This window comes from Plectropomus leopardus, chromosome 24 (assembly GCF_008729295.1).
Source record: "Plectropomus leopardus isolate mb chromosome 24, YSFRI_Pleo_2.0, whole genome shotgun sequence".
NCBI classification, from domain to species: Eukaryota; Metazoa; Chordata; class Actinopteri; order Perciformes; family Serranidae; genus Plectropomus; species Plectropomus leopardus.
The window spans coordinates 2,782,516-2,799,816 of record NC_056486.1 but is presented as its reverse complement, the minus strand read 5'-3'; the positions used below and the strand labels follow the sequence as shown (position 1 = coordinate 2,799,816).

Genomic DNA, 17,301 nt, shown 5'->3' with positions numbered 1-17,301 from the left:
TTATTTTTATTTATTTATTTATTTATTTTTTACTGGCAGTTGTAGGTTGTAGTATTTCTTTTACATTTTTTTATTTTTTATTGCTATTCTTCTTCTTCTTTTTTCTTTTTTTTTTTTACCTGCTGCTGTAGTTGTAGTCCTTCCATTATTTCATGGTGTCACTTGCATNAAAAAAGAAAACAGAAAACAGCAGAAGAAGAATGCCATTTTTACTGCCGCCCTTCTTCTTCCTTCTTCTTTTTTTTTTTTTACCTGCAGCTGTAGTTGTAGTCCTTCCATTATTTCATGGTGTCACTTGCATAATTTACTTCAACAGTATATGACCGTTGAATTGATTACAGTGCTCTGCAGTAGAATATGAGGTTTACAGTGTAAAACTGTGATAGATGGCTGTTGCATGTGGCTTCTGTCTTTCCATTAGGCCAATTTATAGTAAAATGAAAACAGCCTGCAGCAGCTTACTGTTGATGTTTGTTGTTTTTGGCTTCAAGGATCATAAAAATTCATGGCTTTGTACTGTAGTTTGGAAAAGTGGAACATTCCTGTGAGAATTTGGCTTTTTTTGCGATTTCTTACAAATTGACATGTAAATCTTCATGCCTGATTCTGGGCAAAAAAATAAGGAAAATAATCTCAGTGCAAGCTGTTTGGTCTTGTTTTTCACATATAGACATTTTTCCTTGGTTTTCTTCCTGCTCTTGATGGAGAAAAAAGACAAAATAACCAACGCATTCTGGACAACAAGACAGAATTATTCACTGTTTTGAGTACAAACATCTCTTATCAGCAACAATTTCAGGCGTAGTCTCAACAGAAATGGGTCCAAGAGAAAAAAAAGGTTCTTTATGTTGAACCATTTCCTAAAGACCTTTCCAAAAGGTTCCCCTGCCAACAGATTAGCTCATCTCTCATATGCATGTGAAAGACCGCTCTGCTGCCACTGTGTGAGCCCTTTGAGACCAGTTCTACATCTTGATATTGGTTCTATACAAAGACCTTTGCTTTTTGAAGAAGCCCTTCAGACTGGTGCCAAAGTGCACTAAAGAGCATGTCTGAAAAAGCAAACCCAGATGCCTCTGTGTGTAGCTGTATGATTTTCATGGCCTCTTTTTAGTTTTAGGCATAGATGTGGAGAATTTTTCAGAGCAACTACCTGCATTGCCCCTCACAATAAACACGTAAAAGTTCATATGTGTCCCACAAATTAAAACATGAAAGTAGCCACAGACCTTAATTTTTACAAAATGAAAGACATTTTTTGACCGTACATTGGTGAGGAAAAAGTCATTACAAGGCTGGATATGATGCAAAATGTTCTGGAGTCTGTCCCCCAAAACACTGATTCTGATTAAATAAAAGGCATTTCAACTATAGATTTATAAAAAAAAATGGCAGAAAAATTCACCAGAAGATAGGAAATTAAGTGTCTGACAGAAAATTTCCTGACAGATAAAACTTCCAAACCATCTGTTTCATGTGTGCCCCTCAGTAAAAACATGATGAGGATTTAGGACAAATTTAAGACATTTCCTGTATGAATTGACACAGAAAAAGCACAAATTGGTGCAGAAAAACAACCAGAATGCAGGAAATTAAGTGCCTGATGCTCACATTTTCTCTGGCAAGGACCCCCAAACTTCCACCTTTTTATGTGTCCCCAAATTTCATAAGTGCATCATTTTCTCTGCATGGATTAATTTGGTAAAGTCCGTTCAAACTGATGCTTTGCAGCCAAACATTACTCATCCAATATCACGTTATTTCAAACTCTAGTGGAGATCCAACAGTTTCTAAAGATGCCAAATATATCAGACTGAATTTGGGGGAAATCAATAAAAAGTGGAGCCATAAAAACATATTTCACTCAATCAAACATTATATAGCTTCAATGAAGAGTTAGAATAAGCTGATACAGAATATATAAAATGGCTTTAACAGGCTTAAAGTGACTAAAAGGGGAACAACTTGGCTTTACATGAATGTGTTGCTTCCTCTTTGCCTGATTTGAGGTGAGCGCGGGGGTTGCTGTACCGTATTTTCGTCGTATATTTCAACAAGACAAACAGCTGTTGTAAAACGGTCAAAAGCTTAATTGAATGTCTGTCAGGGGATTAGAATTTCAAAGCAATCTCACTCTCCCTCTCTGGCCTGTTTAATTAACTGTAGCAGGAATGCACTTAAATCATCCAAACCACCGATGAGATTCCCGCTGTCTTTGTCTTTTGTACGAGCTTTTTATGAAAAGCAACCTTTGGCAAACGAACGCGGAGCACCGTGCTTCTCCTTGGCTGATCACCAGGAGGTGGCTAATCTGCGTTTACGAGGCTGCGTATTGATTCGGCCAATGAAGTGTGCTGTTTTTATTTCCACACATGGCCTTCACCTTCTCATGAGATCAACACCTCGCCTGTACAGGAGCTCATCATCCTGCTGCCTCAGCTTTAAAGGAACACTTCACCCCATAAACTGACCATTTATTCATCAATAACTCAGCCTGTGTGATGTTAAATCTGTGAAGAAATTGTGTTTTTTCTCACATGCCTCCATGGTATTATTTACTGTATGTGGGAAACTAAAGTATAATGAATGAGCTGCGTCTGTGATACGATGTTTGTGGTTGTGATTTGCACTCGTGCTGCACAGAGTCATTCTGAATCTTACTCTTGACTGTGGCGACAGTAATGTGGTTGACATTGAGGTCCATTTAGTTTCTGTTCTGGAGCTTTTGGTTGGTTTGCTCAGTTTCCCGGGAGGTGTGGATGAGTGAATGATGAATTTTTGATTTTGAGCTTTTAAGCCCTAACAGTTCTCAGGAATTATTGTTGTGAGGGCATTTTATGCCTTTATTGCAGTACTAGAGGACACAGAGATGCAACAAAGACAATGTCTCTTTTTTAAATCTTGGAGGAAAATCATGTTTGAATTGAAGTTACTGTTCAGACAAAGACAAGTCTGCAGAAAAATGCCACCTTCTTCTCACCTTACTGCCTCTGTATCACAGCTGATGTGTGTGTAGGCCAAAATTTTGGGCATTGGGATGCAAGGAACCTGACCATTTTTAAAGCATGTGCATTTGTGATTCCTAATACAAACATAATAATAAAAACAATAATAATAGTGATCATGATGCATTTTATTTATAGGTGCCTTTCAAAGCACTCAAAGACACAATTAAAGACTAACAATAATGTATCCATAGATCATAAAATCCAACAAATCAGTACAGTAGTTAATGAAATAACTAGACAAAAAATGATTAGAACAAATGTGTCCGTTTGAACTTGTGTTTTCAGATTTGAATGTGGAGAGTCAATCAGTATTGCAAATGTTTTGGGAAAGATTTCCAAAGATCGGAGGCAGTACAGCTTAAGGCACATGGTAGCCAAGATTTACTTTTTTTAAATTAGACATTTACACTATAAATTTCTGCACAAAAATTCACTATAGTTCAGGAAATAAAGTGTTTTTTGCTCCAAAGGTTCTGGCAGAGGATCCCCAAACCCTCCAATGTTGAAAGGAAACCTTTGCCTTTAAAAGTGTGGAGTATTTAAGACTTCCAACCAATCAATAACTTTATTTGTCCCAGTGGGTTTGTGCAGCAGGAAGATGCATACATTTGCATGCATAAAACACAGGGCACTTAATACAATACCAAGACCAAATAACACCATTACATAACATCTGCAACATGCATACTCAGTATAAATAATGACTCATTTAAAAAGATTAAAGGCAGAAAGTTAACTGGCAAATAAGTTGCTTGATTTCTTTCCAAAACATAGAAAGAAGAAAATAAGCAACATGAGAAGAAATAACCCCAAAAAAGGAAATGATCTGGGGAAAGAGCGTAAAAATATAATTATTCCGTAACCCAATTTCAAATATGTAACTTTGATATTTATAAATATATTTTTCCCTACAGCATTTTGTCTTTTTTCCCAAAACATTTTCTGCCAGCTTTTCAGAATAATTTTCTAAATTGGCTTATTTCTTGCAATTTGTGGAGCATTTCTTACTGAGTTGCTCATTGCCTTTTTTCCATGTTTTTGAAAGAAATTGCACCAATTTGCTCAAGGTTCAAAGGTTTAACTGTGGAAGAGATAAAATCAGTATCATACTATTGTTTCTATAGGTTTTCAGGTTCAGGTTTCAGGTTCAGAGACATCCTGAGAGAGAAGATGGAGACAGTGGCTGTGGTCTCCTCCTCGTGTTTGACCACCTGTTGTCATGTGACTGAGGTCGTGTACTAAAGGTCGATGTATTTAAGTTCAGTTAGCAGAGGAAGTGTGTAAGATGTGGTCAGATACTCTGAGAATAGCTAAGTGGTCAAGACTGGCTCCATTTTGGAGATGTGTTTGTACTCTCAGTTTTGTTTTCTGTGCTGCATCTCTGCTCCCAGCAGAAAACCTTGGACTGAGAAGAAAAGCTGTTCGTTTTTAGACCAAATATTCCACACTGGTTTTTGAAAAAAGGAGCTCAAAGAGGAAGGCTGAACATGTGCAGCACGTAGGGGAGCATAAAAATGCACCGAGTGCGACCGCGGGAGGTTTTTATTGAAAGAAGCAGGGCAAAGAGCTTCTTTATTCATGCAGGGAGGGCTCTCGTTGTGCTCCGCTCTGCTCCACATCACCACTCCTCTCATTGTTGATTGTCTTTATTTATTCTCTTTGCTCGCTCTGATTTTCCCTGGAAACCTGAACATTTGAATGAGCCCCGTGTCTTCCTTTTTGGGGGGTTTCTTCGACCTGGGTTGTTTCGCTTCTGCAGCGTCACTTTGATGGGTTCTTGTGTCGAACTCGGCTGAGAGCAAATTAAAATTCTCCGATAATTGCTGACATTTGGCTCCTGTTGAGAAATGTTGTTGCATAATGTGGTCATTAATCAGAAAATGATTAGCAACTTTCAGTTGACTCACAGACAGTTACAGGAGAATTAAAGTCACATCATGTCCGTGCTGACGGTTATATTCAGTAATCATAATCACAGGGGACAGACGGGACAGAGGGGACAGGGGGGACAGGAAGCCCCTGGACCAGAATCTCTGCTCAAAGTCATTCAAACCAGAGACACAAAAAAGTTTACAAAAAACATCTTAAAACCGCTACAGAGATGTAAAAATTCCACAGGAAGAGTTGAAGAAGTATAACGACCACAGAAAGATGCAAAACAACACAGAGATGCAATGCAGCAACAAAGACAACAACAAAAACCATGCAGGGACTTTATACACGTGTACACAAACCAGCCACAAAGAGATGCATATCAACAACACAGAGATGCAAAACTATGCAAAAACTACAACACAGAAAAACAAAAAAAATAAAATAACACAGGGAAAAAACAATCACAGAGACAGACAACAAGAGAGATGCAAAACAACCATAAAAATGACCACAAATAAAAGCAAAGCAACTCCAAATAGAGACAAAACAACTATTAAGAGATGCAGAAAAAGACAAGGAGATGCAAAACAGCAATTAAGAGAGACGAAACAATGACAGGGATGCAAAACAACCACAAAGAAATTTAAAACAATGACAAAAAGAGAAAAAACAACACAAAAAGAGATACAACAACCACAGACACAAACATTTAAAGAGGCAAAAAAAGTGATGCAAAACACTGACAAAAAAAGGGCCAAAATAACCGAAGAAAGACACAAAGCAATGTCAAAGAGGCATAAAACAGTGACAGAGATGCGAAACAACATCAACAACAACATGCAAAACAACCACAAAGAGATGCAAATGACAACAAAGATAGACAAAACAGTGACAGGGATGAAAAACATATACAATGACATGCAAAATAACCACAAAAACAACCAAATAAATGTACAGTAACTCCAAAACAATCACATAGAGATGCAGAAAAACAAAACAACAATACAGGGGAAAAAAACAACCATAAAGAGATGCAAAACAATCACGAAGAGATGCATAATGACGATACAGAGAGATAAAACAACCACAAGTAGATGCAAAAGGACAACACAGATACAGAAAACAACTACAAAGAGATGCAACAAATCCACACAGAGAAAGACAGCAAACACACACAGAGACAAAACAAACATTTCTCATTAAAACAAGTGTTTGTTTCGTGTCTCCTTCACTTTGAGGGTCTGAGGCCTCGTACATGTCTGCGCTTAGACGCCCATTGTCTCAAAATCTGTCCATGATTAAACTATCGTAATCAGCATGCACGGGTTGTTACTGTATCTGTAGTGAACACACACACACACACACACACACACACACAAAGTATATACAGCGACATCCATCCGTCTTCGGGAGGGGAGGGAGCCATTAGCCAGATTAGACTGTCTGAGTCTATCAGCAAACTGTTACTTTGCTGTGATTTACAGTCGGCGCCGTACGTCAGAAACGACTCCTCTCCAGGAGGAACTATGTAAACAACGGCTGTCACGAGGCTGCACGCTGCTCCTGGCAGAGACGCCGGCGTTGTAGTGTTGCTAGGGGCTGCAGAGGTTGGATTTGACACGAAAATATATGTTTGGTTGAAGGTTTTGTCCGCCTCGCCTCGTAGTACAGTAAATGAGCAGAGCACTGTGTGGAAAGATCTCGCCGCTGGCTGTGGAGAGGTGTTTTTCTAAACTTCAGGGGACCAAATACGTCCAGAGAGTGCAGGAAAAGCCTAAACACATAACGACTGTTTCTCTCTTTAAAGTATGATTTCACTTTTGTGCTAAGACCAGGATTAAGAGGATTAGTGTTTTTATTCTGCCATAGTTGCAGAAACAGTTAACTTCTTCTAATAACATAATATTCTGAAATAATCCTTTGTGTTGTTTAATTTCCGAATGGTAACAAGCTGTGTTTGATGTGAGATATTAAGTAAGAACAGATAATGGCTTCACGCAGCTCAGGGAGCGTTTTCAGGAAATAGACAGAGCCAGACTTAAATATACAAATGTATATGGGAGTGTGTAAAGACATTTTTGGCCAAATGTACTGATGGACAGTTTTTGTCATGAATATCTCACATATATATATCTCACATGAATATCGCCCACATTTATGCTTTCTTGCACTTCATGTCTGTGACTTTCTGCACTATGTATGTGTTTTTTATGTGGTGACCTTTATGTTCGAGGCAGATTTTCCTCAAAAAAAGGGAAAAAAAGGCCAAAGTAATCTTGAAATCTTGTTTTTAATGGAACAGGAAAATTGAGGCTTTCTTTAAAGGTCAAACATATTTTTCCAATTCTTTTTGGATAACAGTTTTTTAGGAGCAACTTTTTGGTCTTCGGTTGAACTTTAGATAATTTCAGCTCTAATTTCTTTTCCAAAGTTCTGTGAAGCAGATTTCTGGAAATGTTTTTCCCAGTCTGCTTTAAAAAAAAAACGACGTTATCTTCTGTAGTTCCTGCTTAAGATTTCTCGACGAAGAAACTAATGACCTGAAAGAATAACAAGATTTTAACAGTTTGTACTCGTGTTTTGTTATTTCCACCAGGCAGAAACCTGAAGGCGCTCATGTGTTTAGTTTTGTGTGCACGTGAGTGTGTCTGTCTGCAGCTAATCTAGCAAACTACTGGACCAGTCAGCCTAATATTCTGTGTGCACGTTTTTGACCGTATGCTCAGTATCTCTTGTGGTTGCAGTGGTTTACAGTGGAGTTTTTTATGCTGTCATTGACTGCTGATGTCCACTGAAGTTTTCTGGACATCGTCTGGATTATCTTAAAAACTACAAGCCTCGTTGGCTGTTACCGGCCACATTTTGGCCTTTATTTTGGCTCAAAAAAAGACATTTTTGGAAATGTTTGGTGTCTGGGGCAGACTCGAGTGTGCGCCCCACATAGGCTGAAGCCTCTGAAGTGGCTTGATTTTGACTTGTGGCCCTTTGCTGGTCATCAACCCTCACTTTCAACCATACGAGATGAATACATCAGACGTTTTTGTTTTCTTGACTGTAAGGGACAGGGGAGGGACAGGGGAGGGACAATTCAAACAGATGTCCAGAGTCCAGCTGGGATCCAGCTTTTTTCCATCCTCTGCTCGTCCTCGCACCACAATGGGGAACCTTTTGTCTGCCTGATTTGTAGACTCATTTTTCATGATATTTGTTTTTGTACAATAAGTAAGTAAGCAGGATGTGTTGTCCTTTATTCTTTATACAAACCACTTGGATGAAAGATTTGTGGCTGTGTTTCAGTGACTAAAAATACATTCATCTTCATAATTATGTTGCCTTTTCTGAAATATGCTGCGGCGTGTGTGCTGGGATTACAGGAATTGTCTATAGTGGCAGGAATCAGCAGGGGCAGCCTGAACACAGTGTCTTGGTGGAGATCTTCACTCTGCTAAGTGCACTTTTCTAGTCGAAATTGTGCTTTTCCTGCCTGTAGATGCATTTTGGGACATCACTGTAAGCTTCAGCTGTACTTTCTTGTTGAAAGGTCACAAGCTTTTGGAAAAAGAAAGGGTCCTGATTGTTAGTCAGATGTTGATGATGGGAAAAAATGGTTATTTGCTGCAAAAGAAACCAAAACAGACATTTTTTTTGAATTATCAAAGTAGTTTATTGATTTATTTGGAAGATTGTTCATTCATTTAAACTAAAATGAATAGATACGAATATTAAATAAATACTAAATGAGTCTGTTTGAATTATTATAGCATAACTTTTTGAATAATAAAGAACTTTAATGTTTTTTTTCTCCTTTTTTACATATTTTTTCATTCTTTGAGATGCATGTGGGTTGATAAAATCTAAGTTGTGTTACACGTTGCCTCTGGTTATCGTACATATTGTATATCTTTGGATTTTAGAGGATTTCAGCTAACTGCAGAAACTCAGGAAACCTACCTTTTCTCAATATGGAACAATTATAGAGTGGGAAAGTGGCTAAATGCATCCCCAAATGTTTAAAAAATGATGAATGAGCATAAATAAGTAATTTCGAACAAACCAGCCGGAAACATGAAGGACAAACAAGGACACGTGTGGTTAGTGTGTGCGTGTGTGTGTGTGTGTGTGTGTGCTCTTACATCCACCTGAACTGCTATATTTCATCATTTAATCAATACATACTCCTCCTCCTCCCTGTTCTCCCTCCATCTCTCACCGCTCCCTCCATCATTGATCTTTTCATTCCTCCCGCTCCGTCCATCTGTCTCACTTTGCCCTTCGCCGTCTTTTCCCTCAAAACCAAAAGATTGAAAATTCACTCGCCATCGCTTGATATCTGCCCGAGATAATTGCTCTCTCTTCATCCTCTCTTTTTCTCCCCCTCTTACTCATTCATCTATTGTTATTGTCACATTCCTGTCGTCTTTCCCTCCCTCATCTCCGTCTCTTTCCCTCTGTCTTCCTGACTCCATCTAAGCCTCCGCTCTCATCTCCTCTCCTGGTGTGTATAATGTAATTGCAGAAGTCTATTCACGGTGTGCGTGCACTCCATCGCAGCCCTGGCAGATGAAAGCGGTTGGGATTTAGCAGCCGTAGCGTGATGGGAGTTCGAGGGGGGATCTTGGCTGTCATTGGCAGAGACGAGGGAACATGGTGTTGAGTGTGTTTGTCTCCGTGGAGTGTGTGTGTGTGTGTGTAGGTGGAGGATGGGAATTTTTGGCATGTTTTTTATGTTATGTTTGTTTTTTTTTCTATTTTCTCTGTGAGGGAAAATCCTCCTAAAAAGTCTTCAGATAGATGTTGTGCGGACATGCATATATTAAGTCTGTGGCGACAGTTTGGGGAACACCATTTCTGGATTCATTCAGACGCCTTTACGAGCTATTTGACCCTTTAAAACCTAAACAAACTGTTTTGATTTCTCTCAAAAACACAAGGGGGAAAATAGGCAACTTGGCAAGAAATGTCCCACAAGTTGCAACACTGCACTATGTGGCCAAAAGTATGTGGACGTCCACACATTACACCATGTGTGACTAGTTATGAACACCTTATCCTAAAAATGTAGGTTTTCTGCAAGATTTTGGAGCCCGGCTATAGGAATTTATTTTCAGTAAGCTGGAAGAGCAATCAAGGGGCTCAGCTGAAGTTAAATTTGGTGGTGCACTTGTTTGGGTTCATTCAGATGTCTTCACAAGCTTTGACACTTGTGTAAATGACCCTTTTAAACCTAAACAAATTGTTTTGATTTCTTTCAAAAACACGAGGGGGAAAAAGGCAACTTGGCAAGAAATGTCCCACAAGTTGCAAGAAATTAGTAAAAGGTGATAAGGAAAATACCTCAAAAATTTGTTTTAATCAAAAATGATCCAAAGGAAAATTAAGGAAAATGTCCAGAAAACTATATTTATGATGATTTTATATTTGAAATTATGTTACAAAAGAAATTCAGTAAAATACATCACATTACGCAGCATCAGAAATGTGTGTTTGCACATATTTGATTGACCAATGTACCACCTCACTGAGCGACACCATATGTAGTTGCTGCTAAAGTTGAGCAAAGTTAATTTTTTTCTTTTTGCATGATGAACCAGAATTCACATAGGTGAGGGAGGGTACACAGCTAAAATCAGTCTTAATGCAGCTTTATTCATGAATTTGACTGCTGGATTGTTTGTGCCGTCTGTGTTTGTTTGCCAATGATCACACTGTACAGATGTTTGCTGCAGGTATGAAGCAATCGTGTACACTGAGCAGATTTTCCTGTAGAAGTTGAGTCCTGAGGTCCCAACATGAGCATAAAGCTTGCAAATACATTTTGCACCTAATTTTGTGCAGCCTAAAATGAGTCTGTTTGCATCTTCCATCAACAAGTGCACCACCAAATTTAACTTAGAGGAAAATTCCTACAGCCAGGCTCCAAAATCTTGCAGAAAGCCTATGTTTTTAGAATAAAGTGTTCATAAATAATTACATATGGGTGTAATGTGTGGGTGTCCACATACTTTTGGCCACAAAGTGCGGCGTTTAATCTCAGAAAATGATTCATAAATGCAGAAATTCGGCTGCAAACATCAGGTTTCATGACAGGATCAAAGAGCGTCTTTCTGCAGCCAGCGTTTAACACAGACATTCAATAATTATACAGAGAGGAATTTATCAGCACGGTGGCCAACTCGTACGCCCACGGCATCGGGAAATAGACCAGAATGCACTGCAGCCACAGGACATTTTCACAAAATAATGTTTCTTTTTTTTTTCTTTTTTAGTCATCTGAAAAAAAGCCTCCCACTGCCTTTCTCTGGCTGTGCTTTCATTCAGTCCACCTACACACGCTGAGTGCAACAGGTTCACTCACCGTCCCTGTGCAGAGTCAAAGGGCATTTTGGGAAATGTAGGAGATCAGATGGAAGAAACACAGATTATTGATTATGTTGTATGACGGGAGGCATGTTGTTTTTCCTTTAATGACTGAGGCGGTTCTGCTCGGTGCGTCCTGCGGGGAGCGGAGGAAGGCTGGCTTGCATAATGAGCTGTGGTTAGCTTGTTAGTCTGAGATAGAGCTTGACATTCACGGTCATACTCCACAGAGCCCCACTGGATGCTTTTTTTTTCCTCAGTCTGTCGCCAAATGTTTGGAGAGTTGGTGTCAGAGCTGCCGCCTCCAGCAGCCTGGAAACAAGCAGTTTTCTTTGTTTTTTTTACAGCAAAGGGGAGGTGCTGTCATTTCTGTTTTCATTGTTAGTGGATTTAGGAGCACTTTAGGGACGGTCAGCAGAATATCAAGCCAAGAACAACAGTACTAAGCTGTGGCAGTTTTAATTAAACAGAATACAACAAAGAGAACAATGAAAGATTTCAGAAGCTAATTTGATTTAAAAAAAATAGTTTTTTTGTCCTCTTTTAGAATTTAAGATTGTAGACTCTTATTCAAAAGCCACTTATGTGCACATTAAAGGAATATTTCACACCCCAAATAACCATTTTTCTATCAGTCATTCATCTCCTGTCACCGTGATTTAATGATTTGATTTTCCTCGCATGCCTGAACAAAGACTCCAAAAACGAGGAAAATTCTTATCAAAATATCTGTTTACAAACTCTCACACAACTCGCCAGACTCCGTCGATAAAAAGTCATTTTACCTCGCTGAAAACAGGAGCTGCTGGTTTACCGCTGCCTCGATCAGTTAGTTCGTTACAGTGTGACTTTGGTGTTTTAAAGGGTTACTTCAGAGTCACAAAAGTCAAACAATAACACAAAAAATGATGGATAACTCAGCAGCGTGGATCCATACAACAAGATACGAAGTTGTTTGTCACCAGCAGGCCGCCACTGTGTCACACGATCGAGTTTGTTCGTTAGCAGGAGCGTTTGTTGTTTGTTTTCTCTGGTCACTTAGCACTAATTTCTAAAGTAACTCCATCTTTCTACTGCAGCGACATCCCAGCTTTATACAAAATAACCTTTATATATTGGTGAAATGCTTCTTCAGATATCTTCATGAGCCAAACACCATGGCAACAAGCGTGTCCCAGCTGTATGCATCATATTTTAGCGTCCTCTGGAAACACTTTTCTTTGTCGTGTGAGGGGCTTGCAGTGTGTTTTTGTAAGGTTTTTTTCTCTTGGAGAAGGTTTTTTTTTCTTTTTTGTTTTGTTTTTTACCGATCTGCTATGCGAGTGGCGATTCATATATATATATATATATATATATATATATATATATATATATATATATATAAAGGAAGGCACTTTACATAGAATAAAATAAAATAGAATGGAATAAAATAAAATAACAATAATAATAATAATAATAAGAGGAAGAAGATATGTACAGTATGTGCAGAGAACAAAAAAACCAAACAAACAAAAAGCCTAAAAGCAATAAAAAATGTGCAAATAAGTGTGCAAAAGTGAAGAATTTTTTGTATTTTTTGTATCTGTATTTTTTTTTTTTTGTATTTTATTTCTGTGTTTTTTTGTATTTCTAATTATTATTTATTTTCTAACACAAAATATGAATTCAAATTTAATTTTGACTTTAATACAAAATGCAAATCATCAACATTTTAATGTCCTGTTTCAGCCTCGGTGCCCTAACTGGCTGCTGTGCCGGCGCCTTTTTCCTTCTGATGGTGGATTTCTTTTCTGTCTTTTCTTTTTTTAAAACAAACACACACACGCACGGACACGCACAAACACACACTCCTCCAGTGGGCACATATTAATTGCTTTCTGCAGCCAGAGAAATGGATGATGAGAAATATGGAGCTGCTATTCTGGTCCTGCACTGAAAGAAGAATTAAGAAGAAGTTGGATGAAGTGAAGTCATCAATAACTGCTGACTCGCAGTAAAAATCCACTTATTGATGTTTTATCATCACTAAGAGCAAAGTGATGGACGGATGCCTGCTCATCTCTTCTCTGCTCATTTCTGTCTGTCTCCATTTGCTGCTTTTCTGTCTCGTTCTTGTTATTTTTTCTGTTTCTTTCTGTCTTTCTGTTTTGTCTCTGTGTCTTCTGTGTCTGTTTTTTTTATTTGTCTCATTTAAGCTTCGTTTTAGTCTGTTTGCATTTCTATCTAGTTTTGTTTGTGGTTGTTTTTGCTTTTTTATGTCTTGTTTTCTTTCTTTTTTGCTGTTTTTCTTTGCATATTTTGTCTTTTTGTTTGTAAGTGTTTTTGTCCATCGCTTTCTCTTTCTTTATGTCATTTTGTCAATTTTATTTCTTTCTTTAAATCTTCCTTTCTTTGTTTTTGTCTCTTATTGTTTTTTTATCTTTCCTTTTGTTTTTCTATCTTGTTTTGTTTTTCTTTCTCTTTGTCTCTTCTTCTTCTTTTTGTTTCTTTTTGTCTTTTTCCTGTCCTTTTTCTTTATGTCTTGCGATATTTCTGCTTGTGGCAGAAATCTCTTTATTTTTTCCTTTTTGTCTTTTTCAGACAGTTTCCCTCTTTCATCCTTTCATCCTTTCATTTGTCCTTCCTTCCATTCGTCAAGTCTTCCTTTTGTTCATCCTTTCATTCATCTTTTCTGTTATCCTTTTCGTCCTTCATTTCATTTGTCCTTTAGTCCTTTCTTTCATGTTTTCTTTTGTCTTTTTGTCCTGCTGTCCTTCCTTTAGACCTTTCTTTTGTCGTATAATTCTTCTTCTTGCCCTTGCTTTCATCCTTTCTTTCATCCTCTTTTGTCCTTTCTTTCATCTTTCCTTTCATGCTTTCTTTAGTCCCTTTTCATGCTTTTCTTCCATCTTTTTGTCCTTCCTCTTGTCCTTTCTTCCATCCTGCCATTCTCCCTTTTATTCTTCCTTCAGTCCTTTTTATTCTTGTTCTTTTTCCAGTGAAACGTCCTTCCTTGAGTCCTTTCTTTTGTCCTGTCATTCTTCTTTTTGTCCTTTCTTTCAGTCTTTCTTCATCTCCATTCATTCATCCTTTCATCCTCCTTTATTTCGCTTTTTCTTTTGTTTGTCCTTTCTTTTATCCCTTTGTCCTTTCTTTTGACTTCCTTCTTTCTTTCTTTCTTTTCTTTTTTTGTTTAGCTTTTGTTGTAGAGTTATGAACTTCATTTTCACTGTATCTACAACCCTATTTCTTCCTTTTCACATCCCTTTTTACGTCTTTTCTCCTCTCCTCATTAGCAGCTGTTGACTCATGTAAAAAAACAAAGAATAACGTCATAATTATGAAATCGTTATTTACCTTCTCGCTCCCGCTCTCTGCGAAGAGCTCACAGCTTTTACTGATGATTTAATGATATTAAAAAAAATCTCTTAGTCTGTTAGTGAACACTTCAGATTCAGTCCTAACCTGCCCCCCGAGGATCATTAACATGAGGAAGTGCTGTGTGTGTGTGTGTGTGTGTGTGTGTGCGTGTGCGCTCACACATGATCATACATTTACATTGGAGCCATTTAGCAGACACTTTAATCCACACTGACAGAGGAGACGGAAAGTCATCGTCTTGCTCAAGGACACTTAGACAGGCGGCTGATGGGAACGCTGTCTGAAACACACGTGGACATGATGAAGTATTAATGTGGATGTTCGGTGTTTCAGGACGTCCAGTTCGAGACACAGAACAGGAGAAGATTTATATATCAGCCAAGGAATACCAGGTCAGAGAAGCCGAAATCTTGTGTAGATTTTAATTTTGGACTTTTGGAAATGTGCTTTCTCTTTTCTTGCGGAGAGTTCGATGAGAAGATGAATACCATCCTCTTGTTTTGGTAGCAAACAGAGTTGGAAGAGTTACTTTTTAAAAATATGTATTTCTCCACAGATTTCTGCCCTAAAATTTAATTTGTAATTTATTCCATTAGATTAGTCAAACCAAGTGTTATAAATGCTTGTTATCTTTTGAAATACTTGAAAATCATCTTATATTTTAATGCCAAAAACATAACACATCTTCCTTGTTGTGCTTTTTCTCTCTGGCAGCTGCACTGCACACACTTTCTATATCAGTTATTAGGAAATGCCTCATGAATTTTACACCGTGTCCTAAAAGTAAGCGAGCGTTGCTCTCCGTCCACACTGTGTCTCTTAAAAAAGCACCTCTGTTACATCATGTAAACAAACCAAATACCTATCAGCTGCACCCTCAACTGATGCTGTAGACACTTAAAGTTGGGTGAGTGCTTACTATCATCATAGGTTCTTACTTTTTAAACAGAAAAAGGACATTTATCTTGTGATATTTACTGGAAGTGCCACCTTTTTTAGGCATTTATTGTGAAATGATGAGGTATTGTGGAGATAATTTCATCCATCCATTTTCATCCGCTTATCGTGGCCGTGTCAAGCAAAGTTCTCCAGACGTCGGTCTCCCCGACAACATTTTTTCAGCTCCTCCTCGAAGATCCTGTGGCGTTCCCAGGCCAGATGAGATATATAATCCCGTCAGCGTACCCTCACCCTGTCTCTAAAGCCCAGTGTGCACTGTGCGATTTTGGGCTGTCCCGGACGAAAGATACAATCGTCAAAGTAGCATGGCGATAGATTTGGCTCTAAAACGGTGGTCCTACGTCGCACAGTGAGAGAGGTTCAAGGATGGCTGTTTTCACAGTCGAGCAATCAAAACCTTTGATGAAATTCTGACAGTGTCAGAAATTTGAAATGAACGACGTTCTGTGTGACTGCTTAACGATTTACTGACCGACCAACAGAAATGCAGCATGAATTATCACACTGATCAGCATGACTCTACTAAATGCTAAATGCTAATCTTATTTCAAGCTCTTGTTGCAAAACTGGCGTGCCAAGTTGGCCTCTTTTCCTCGGACACAACTGCATCCACATTCCCCTCCTCCTCTTCCTCAGACTTTTTTGGCACACATAAATGCCACTATAGCGAGGGCGCGATTTGGTTGTTTATGTCTTTCTTTTTGTTTATGTGTTGATGGATGACGCGCTCCAGCACGTTTTGTTCATGCATATTGACGTTGATGTTTGTACGTTGTAGCAGCTGATGTCACTGTACAGTCTGAATACGTCAGTCTTGATGTCGCACCCGAATTTATTAAGATCCATGTCACACAGTTCAGCTGAACTAAACTTTTAAGATTGTTAAAATCGCACAGTCTGTAGGAAGCCAACCAGACACCCCGTAGAGGAAAGTCATTTCGGCGGCTTGTATCTGCGATGTCATTCTTTCAGCCGTTACCCAAAGCTGTAATTATTTGATGGGGTCATGTGCCGGGGCAGTTGAGCTAATCTCACTTTTGATAAGACAGCAAAAAAGCACATTTCCCCCAAATGAAAAAAAAAAAAATCCAAAGTCAGGCCATTTCTCTCTCTGAGCAACACGGACTTACTAATGCACGCTTTTATGACGAGCAGGATGGACGACTAACGCTCTCCTTTGCGGTCTGCCGACGAACACAACTAATCAGCTGCAACTGATTCAGGATTCTGCAGCACGAGTGATGACTAAGACCAGAAGCAGAGCGCGCGCTGCGCCTGTTTTAAAAGCTTTACACTGGCTGCCTCTTAGTTTTCGCATTGATTTTAAAATTCTTTCATTAGTTTATGAGACACTGCATGGCCATGCACCAGACTACATCTCAGAGATGCTTTTAGTTTATGAACCAGGAAGGCCCCTCAGATCCTCTGACTCCTCTTGTCAGCTGCTCCACAGAGTCGAACTGAAACATTTGGTGATTCTGCTCCAAAACGCTGGAACAGCCTGCCGGAGGATCTGAGAGAAGCTGAAAACATTGATGCTTTTAATCGAAAAACCTTTCTTTTTTTTGTCTGGCTTTTATGTAGTGTCTTACTATCACTATTATATGGTTTATACTTTTTCTTTTTTCTATTTACATTTTTTTTAAGTACTTTTTTTTAAGATCCATTCTTGCTTTTTTCATATGTTCTTGTTCATGTTTGTAGTTTATTCAGTCAAACTGTAAAACACTTTAAATTGCAA

General features: G+C 38.5%; 1 protein-coding gene across 1 annotated transcript in view; it reads left to right on the top strand.

Annotated features, from left to right (window-relative positions):
• The window catches only part of LOC121962915 (fibronectin type III domain-containing protein 4-like), a 39,415-nt gene that overhangs the window by 3,424 nt on the left and 18,690 nt on the right, over positions 1–17,301 (top strand). The window lies entirely within an intron of this gene.